At 39.3% G+C, this 7,395-nt stretch overlaps 1 long non-coding RNA gene across 1 annotated transcript in view; it reads right to left on the bottom strand.

Moving 5' to 3' along the window:
* The window catches only part of LOC118163092, a 17,015-nt gene extending 9,620 nt beyond the window's left edge, over positions 1-7,395 (bottom strand). Inside the window, exons 1-2 of the long non-coding RNA XR_004748843.1 lie at positions 6,410-7,395; positions 4,023-4,030 (exon numbers count right to left, since the gene is read on the bottom strand). This is a non-coding gene — a long non-coding RNA (uncharacterized LOC118163092). The remainder of the gene's footprint in view (positions 1-4,022; positions 4,031-6,409) is intronic.

The raw sequence follows: 7,395 nt of genomic DNA, 5'->3' as shown, positions 1-7,395 counted from the left end.
GAGATCCCCAGGGCTTTTCTTTTGTATATAATAAAAAATTATATATATATATATATATATATTATTTTATTTTATTATTATTTTTTCCAAAGATAATTTGCCCTTCTTTCCTAACATCAACAGGGACTGTCATGCTGTTATTAGTTCTGCTACTAATATATATAATTTGCAATATACTCTTTCAGTAAGGTCAAATATGAATATAAATTTTGTAATTAAATTAGAAAATGTTATTTTATATCGTATAACTACTACTGCCTATGCTCTGTAGTCTAATGCTGAGTTTAAAAAATGATTTATTTGCTTACCACAGAATGAGCTGTTAAGGAAACTTTACTTTGTAGCTTTCAAAAATAACTCTCAAAATACAATAATGAAATAATAATTTAATACAATGTCTGCTGAATATAAAACATTCATAAGCTTCACTTGAACTGTTTTACAACTCAGTTGAGAAGCTGGTTAACCTAATAAGAAAGTATTACTTCCAGGAGAATAAGACAATTGCTGGGGCAATTGCAAGGTTTTCATCAATCTTAGTTTTTGATGGTAAGTCATCAAAATAATGGAAAACAATAATGGTCTGAGGGGTATTATTTATTTTGTTACATTGGTCTAGATATTTTTATTTTTTTTAAGAAAAGTCATAATTTTAAGCATTCTCCTTTTCACTAAATGGAACATAATTAAATAGATTTGAGTACAGGTTTGAGATTAGAATTATATATATATACATATATTATTCATCGTATTTTAGCCTAGTAAGATCGCTGAGGTTTTAAATCCAAATAAAACGGGCTTATAATTAAAACATCAAGAGATTGGGAACTGAGGCAGAGCATAATACTAAATAATAATTCACAAATGAGATACTGGAGATGGTATTCCTGTATTTGTTTTTGTTGTTAGTTTAACATGATTTACCTCAAATGGTAACTGCATGGTTTTTACTAGAATTCCACTGTTGGAACTTGCATGGTAATGTGTCAGTTTCAGTATACAAAAATAGACAAGTTCATTAAGATTATCTTTACAGTGGATAAATTAATACTGCCCAAAGTTTCCAGTTATTGAATACACATTATGAATATTGGGATTTCTATTCTTCTTTATTTATGTGTTGGATCTGTCTGGGATGGAGTCACCTTTCCCTGCAGCAGCCCACAAAGTGCTATGCTCTGCACTCGTAGCTGGAACAGCACTGGTATCACTCCAGTGTTGTGTCTATTGCTGCATAGTGCTGGCACAGCATCAGGACTCCCTCCAAGCCCCCAAGAGCCAGCAGGCTGGGGGTGGGCAATTGAGGGGGAGGGGACATCACCAGGGCAGCTGACCTAAACTGACCAAAAGGATATTCCATAGCATCTGATGTCACACCCAGCAGTAAAAGGGGGGCTCTCGTGGGGGAGGAGGGTCCTCCTGAACAACCGGTATGGGTTTTGAGGCCCTACTTCCCAGGCCGTGGCCGAACATCGCTCATTGATGGGAAATAGAGAATAACTTTTTCCTTTCTCTCTGTGCTTCCATGCGGCCTTGTTGTTTCGTTTGTTTCTTTTTCTCCCCATTCACTTTTCCTTTAATTAAATCATTTTCATCTCAAACCTTGAGCTCTTTGTGTTGTCTTTTCTCCCCCTTCCTATTTGAGGAGGGAAGCAGTGAGAGAGCAATTGTGGTGAAGCTCAGCTGCCCACTCGAGTAAAACCACCACAATTTACTACCATGAAATAGTTTTTTTTCTACTGCAGTAAGAAACATAATGCAATACTTCTTCTAAAGAATTTAGAATAGCTTTGTTTTTATGGGATACTACCATGATTAACTTTCCTGGAGTAAGGAAAGTAAGTTTCCTTCTACCAATGAAATTATTTTATTCTTCAACTGAAGAATGTGAAAATATTTTAAATCCATGATTATAATGTTGTGATAGGTTTATCCATGGATTGTGGTCATGGATAAGGAAATCTGTTTCTTCTGGTAAAACAACTTGATCTGCCCATTTAATATAATGGAGTTTTGAATCCCTACAGCAGAAAAATTCTGTTGGTGCTATGAAGAAAAAAATAAAAATTATGAATTAGTAGTTTAAAGAATTTGACCAAATCAGCTAATGGTACTCCAAAAAAAGTAAGCAAGCCAAGGAATTATACGTCCTTGATTCTAGGAACACTTTTGTAAACTACACTCTTTGATCAGATTAAACAAAAATATTTTAATAGAAATTAGGAAGAAGATTATATTCAAAGAATACTTATTCTGCATCTTTTCTAGTTGCCTACAATTAGGTGGAAGCCAAGGATCTTTGTACTTTTGCACCTATTACCAAGGATGGATTTACTACTTTTTTAGAAGGAAACAAGGTCATCACTTCATAGTGTTCCCATGTGCTATTGGAAGACATATTTTTCAACATTAAGGGATCAAGCACCCTTGACAATTAATAACTGAGCAAATCCAAATACAAAGCTTGTTACCAGAATGTATGCTACATATATATATATATACACATACACACACACACGCATATATGGGGGGAGTGGGAGTATTGGGTTGACATGGTGAGGTTTTGGTAGTGTGGGCTGCAGGTTTGGCCTCTGTGAGAAAAGTCCACAATCTGCCCAATGTCAGGTAAGGGCCAGTGCTAGCCAGCTCCAAATGAACCCATTGCTGGCCAGAGCCGATCCAATAAGCAACATTTGTTGTGCCTCTGTGAGCGTAGATTTAAGAAAGGGAAAAAAAAAAAAAAATATCTTGGGAACATCAGTTGGGAGAGAAAGAGGAGTGAGAAACAGCCTTGCAGACCCCAAGGTCAATGCAGAAGAAGGGGGAGGAGGTGCTCCAAACACTGGAGCTGAAGTTCCCCTGTGGCCTGTGGAGAGGAACATGGCGAAGCAGGCTGCCCCGCTGCAGCCAATGGTGTACCACAGTGGAGCAGATTTCCACTCTGCAGCTCGTGAAAGAGCCCACGGTGGAGCAGGTGGACTGGCACTGAAGGAGGCTGTGGCCTATGGAGAGCCCCCACCGGAGCAGATTCTGGGCCAAACCTGTGGATGCCCATGGCAAGGGGACCACGCAGGAGCTGGGGATCTGGCAGGAGCTGCTTCCTGTGAGGGAGCCATCTGAGAGCAGTTTGCTCCTGACAGATGGACCCTGTGGTAAGGACCCGTATCTGGAGCAGTGCTTGAAGAGCTGCTGCCTGTCAGAAACACACGGAGGATCAGTTCAGGAAGGGCAGCATCCCATGTGAGGGACCCCACGTGGAGCAGGGGCAGACAGTGACTGTGAAGGAGCAGTGGAGACAAATTCACCCCCATTCACCATTCTATGCCACTCGGGGAAGAAGTAGAAGAGGATGGATGAGAGGAAGGTGTTTTTAGTCTGCTTTCAGTTTCTCATAGTTCTAATCTGCTAGTGATAGGTAAATTGTATTAATCTCTTTATGCCGAGTCTGTTTTGCCTGCGATGAAAATTGTTGAGTGATCTCCCTGTGCTTCTCTCAATCCTTGAGCCTTTTCCATCATATTTCCACCCCTTTCCCTTAGAGGAGGGGGAGTGAGGGAGCAGTTGTGGTGGAATTCAGCTGCTGTGTTAAACCACCACAGGGCAGGGTGGGGGGTGGGGGGTGTCAAGTTTTGAATACTATTAAACTTTCTAGTTTTATTGTCACAATTAATATTTAATTCTTCCTGCTCCTAAGAGTTTCCTTAATAGTCTTTTTGTATCTTGAAGCAGGAAGTGTAAGAGATCTTAGGAGAGAACAACCTTTTGATTAAGCAGACTCAAAAGATCCCATCAAATTTTCTACTATTAATCTGCTTATCCAAAATGAGTAAAATTTCCTGAATTGTGTTCCCAAAGCTATACATAATAAATATTGCTACAGTATGTGTTGAATATTTGAGGAAATAAATTATTTATTTGAATGTCGTCTATATACTTAAAAGTTGTTCCAGTAATCTCCTTAATTAAATGTTCGTCAGAAGTAGAAAATCATTCCATTCTACAAAATGGATGAAAAATTTAACTATAAAATCTCTTCTCTCTGCCTCATACAATAAATTATGATTTCTGCATTTAAATAAATCCTTTATTACAGAGTAGACTGTGGAAACAAAAAGCTCTTCATCATTTTAATGACAATTATATTTAAATTAATTTTTAAAAATATATTTTAATTGTGCCATTTAAGTCTGAAAAATTGTGCCTTAAACTGTTCAGCTCAAAAGTTAATGGATTATACTATGGCTGAATGAAATATGAAATATATATAAATTACCGTTATATATGAATTTCTTTTTTTTTTTCCAGTGGAACTTTGATATTTAGTATACATTGAAACATACCTTAGCTTTTTTTTACATCTTTGTAGTTCTAACACCTCCATTTTTTTTGTTTATAACTAATATTTCCTTAGTTGCTACTATCAATTTTATTTTCATACCCTAAAAAGACTGTTCTTAAGCACATATATATATATATATATATTATTTTTTATTTTAATGAGCAATTCTTTTTAGGTTGTTTCTCTCCCTTCCCCATAATGTCAGTTTTTGCAAGTGAATGAAGTTCTGAGTTTGTCTTTTGCACCAAATGACAAATCTCGACAAACCTGCAGTGTCCTTTGAATGTAATTACTGGATAGGGTAGTAGCAGAAGATAATACTCCCCTTTTACTAACATGAATTGTAGATGATAAAAAATTTCTTCTCAGAGAATTTATTTCAAAATTACTTTCAGTTCTTAAATAGAATCCTTCTTCAGGAGATGACAGGTGATCCAAAAAATCTACCAATTCTTACTTAATTTCAAGAATATTAGATCCAGAAAGGGCTAACAATTGTTTCAGCTGACTCTGATCACATTTCAAATCTTAATTACAGCCTACGGTAGACATCACTATCTCACGACAAACAAGGCATCTGAATAATGCTCTTTTGAAAACCCATTACAATATATTTTTTTCCTGTTTCTTAATATAATAGTTAATGTGACCACCTTTGTGATTTTCTGTATAATTTATTTGATGTTTATAATGTAAAGCATGCATGCCATCTGGATGTTTTCATGTCATGCTTGAAGCTGAATCAATGTCATTTGCTTAGAACAGTTGCCTCAGCATACTGAAAATACTTCACAGATCACTTGAAATGTAAATGATAGAAGTGTAGGAAATGACAGCTTTGCATCATGTTGCTCAGCTGTTATAGAAGTTTGAGCACATCCTGTCTGATTCATGGTTCTGATATTTTTATTTATTTATTTATTTAAGTTACAACGTTTTACTAAATCTAAATTTGTTGCATGAGTGCTACATGGAAGGAACAGAGAAATAATGTCACATGCTACTGCTGATCATAATGGAAGCTCGTCTAAGTGAATGTGGTGGTTTTACTCGGGTGGGCGGCCGAGCTCCACCACAACTGCTTTCTCACTCCCCTCCTCAAAGAGGAAGGGGGAGAAAATATGATGAAAAGGGCTCAAAGGTTGAGATAAGGACAGGGATATCACGTAATACTTATGATGGTGATATCAGCATAGGGAGATAGTAAGATTTATTGCCTATTACGAATGAGCTAGAGAAGTGAGAAACAAAGGAAAGAAACCAAAAGCACCTTCCCCCCCCATCCCCCGTCTTCCATCTCCTCCACCCGAGCGCTGCAGGGGAACGGGGGAATGCAGGCTATGGTCAGTCTATAGCGCTTCTTCGTCGCCGCTCCTCGGTCACTCTCGTCCTCTGTGCTGTGGGGCTCTCCCACGGGATGCAGTCCTTGCCGAACTGATCCGACATGGGCTTCCCACAGGCAGCAGCTCTTCAAGAACTGCTCCAGATAGGGGTCTGTACCACGGGGTCCATGCCTCAGGAGAAAACTGCTCCAACCTGGATCCCCCATGGGCAGCAGCTCCTGCCAGGTCACCTGCTCCTGCGTGGTTTCCTCTCCACGGGCTACAGGTCTGGCCCGGAATCTGCTCCAGCAGGGGTCTTCCACAGGCCACAGTCTCCATTGGTGCAGGTCCACCTGCTCCACCCTGGTCTCCTCCACAGGCTGCAGCATGGAACCCTGCTCCACCATGGTACTCCATGGGCTGCAGGGGGACAGCCTGCTTCACCATGGTCCTCACCACAGGCCACAGGGGACTTCTGCTCCAGTGCCTGGAGCACCTCTCACCCTCCTTCTTCACTGATGTTGGTGCCTGCAAGGCTGTTCCTCACTCCTCTCACTCTTCCAGCTGCTGTGTGGCGCAGCATTTTTTTTTTTTTCCCTGTCTTAAATATGCTCTCACAGAGGCGCAAAACAACATCCCTTACTGGCTCAGCTCTGGTCAGCAGTGGGGCCCTTACCAAACATGGGGCAGCTCCCCAGGGGGGAGGAGGGGAGGGGAGGGGAGGGGAGCGGAGCGGAGAAGAAACAACTGTTTCTTAACCTCTTCCATTCCCTGTTTTATAACAAGGAGAAGGAGCAGTATTATATCACACTTCATCTGGTTTTTGAATTCTTGTAAATGAATGATTACATTAAGTAGTATCCTCTCGCAAACCACACAAACAGCTGCACAGCAGTATGTCCCACTGAAATACTTCCTAACAGAAAAACAAAATCCCACTGGCTTACTATTGGAATAATGCTCTAGAAAGGTGTTTTTGTGTGACAGCTGGATCACAAAACTTATCATAGGAAGGCTGACCAAGGAGAAGAGTTTTAAAAAGGTCAGGTACATCTATTCTCTTTTCAAATTTCTGTATTCCTTTGCAGAAGTCAGTGGGTAGATCTGCTCAGGAAGATCCTATGGAAACTAACATACGACTGACTCATAAATTCCTTCCAAGGCAAGCATCTAAACAAACATTGTTCAAACATGTTTCTAACAACTCCTCTGAACTGTTACAATAGCTGCTAAAGTCAGCATAGAGAAATGACCTTGCCTTTAGACTGCATCCACTTTTTTTTTTCCATTTCCTGTTACATAACAGGAATGAGCAGGAAGTCAAGAAGATGGATGAAGCCAGAACTAACTCCAGTTATTAACAGCCAGCTCTGTCTTGAAATTGCAAGATAATGTAATTGTAAGGTACTGTCAGAGCTATTCCCAGCCCTATTTTTAAGTGTGATCGTGAAGATGTGGGAGGGAACAGCTGTCAAATGTACTAAGGTTTCTACTCCACTATTGACAGTTATATTCTGCTTATCCAGAAAAAGCATGCATAAATAGTGTACACACACACTATACTATACAAATACACTACATATTTTTGCCCATTTTATACACAGGAGCTAAAACTATTTTGCAGGCTTTGTTTAAGATTAATTTAAATGATGAACATGTTAAAAGGGAAAGGTCCCTGTATCATTAACATTTTGGAATCCAGTGAGTACTGCTCTAATCTTACCTTTATCATTT

The sequence above is a fragment of the Oxyura jamaicensis genome, chromosome 1 (genome assembly GCF_011077185.1).
Source record: "Oxyura jamaicensis isolate SHBP4307 breed ruddy duck chromosome 1, BPBGC_Ojam_1.0, whole genome shotgun sequence".
Classification (NCBI taxonomy): domain Eukaryota; kingdom Metazoa; phylum Chordata; class Aves; order Anseriformes; family Anatidae; genus Oxyura; species Oxyura jamaicensis.
Note: the sequence above shows the minus strand (reverse complement) of the source record. Positions and strands in the feature narration are given on the sequence as shown.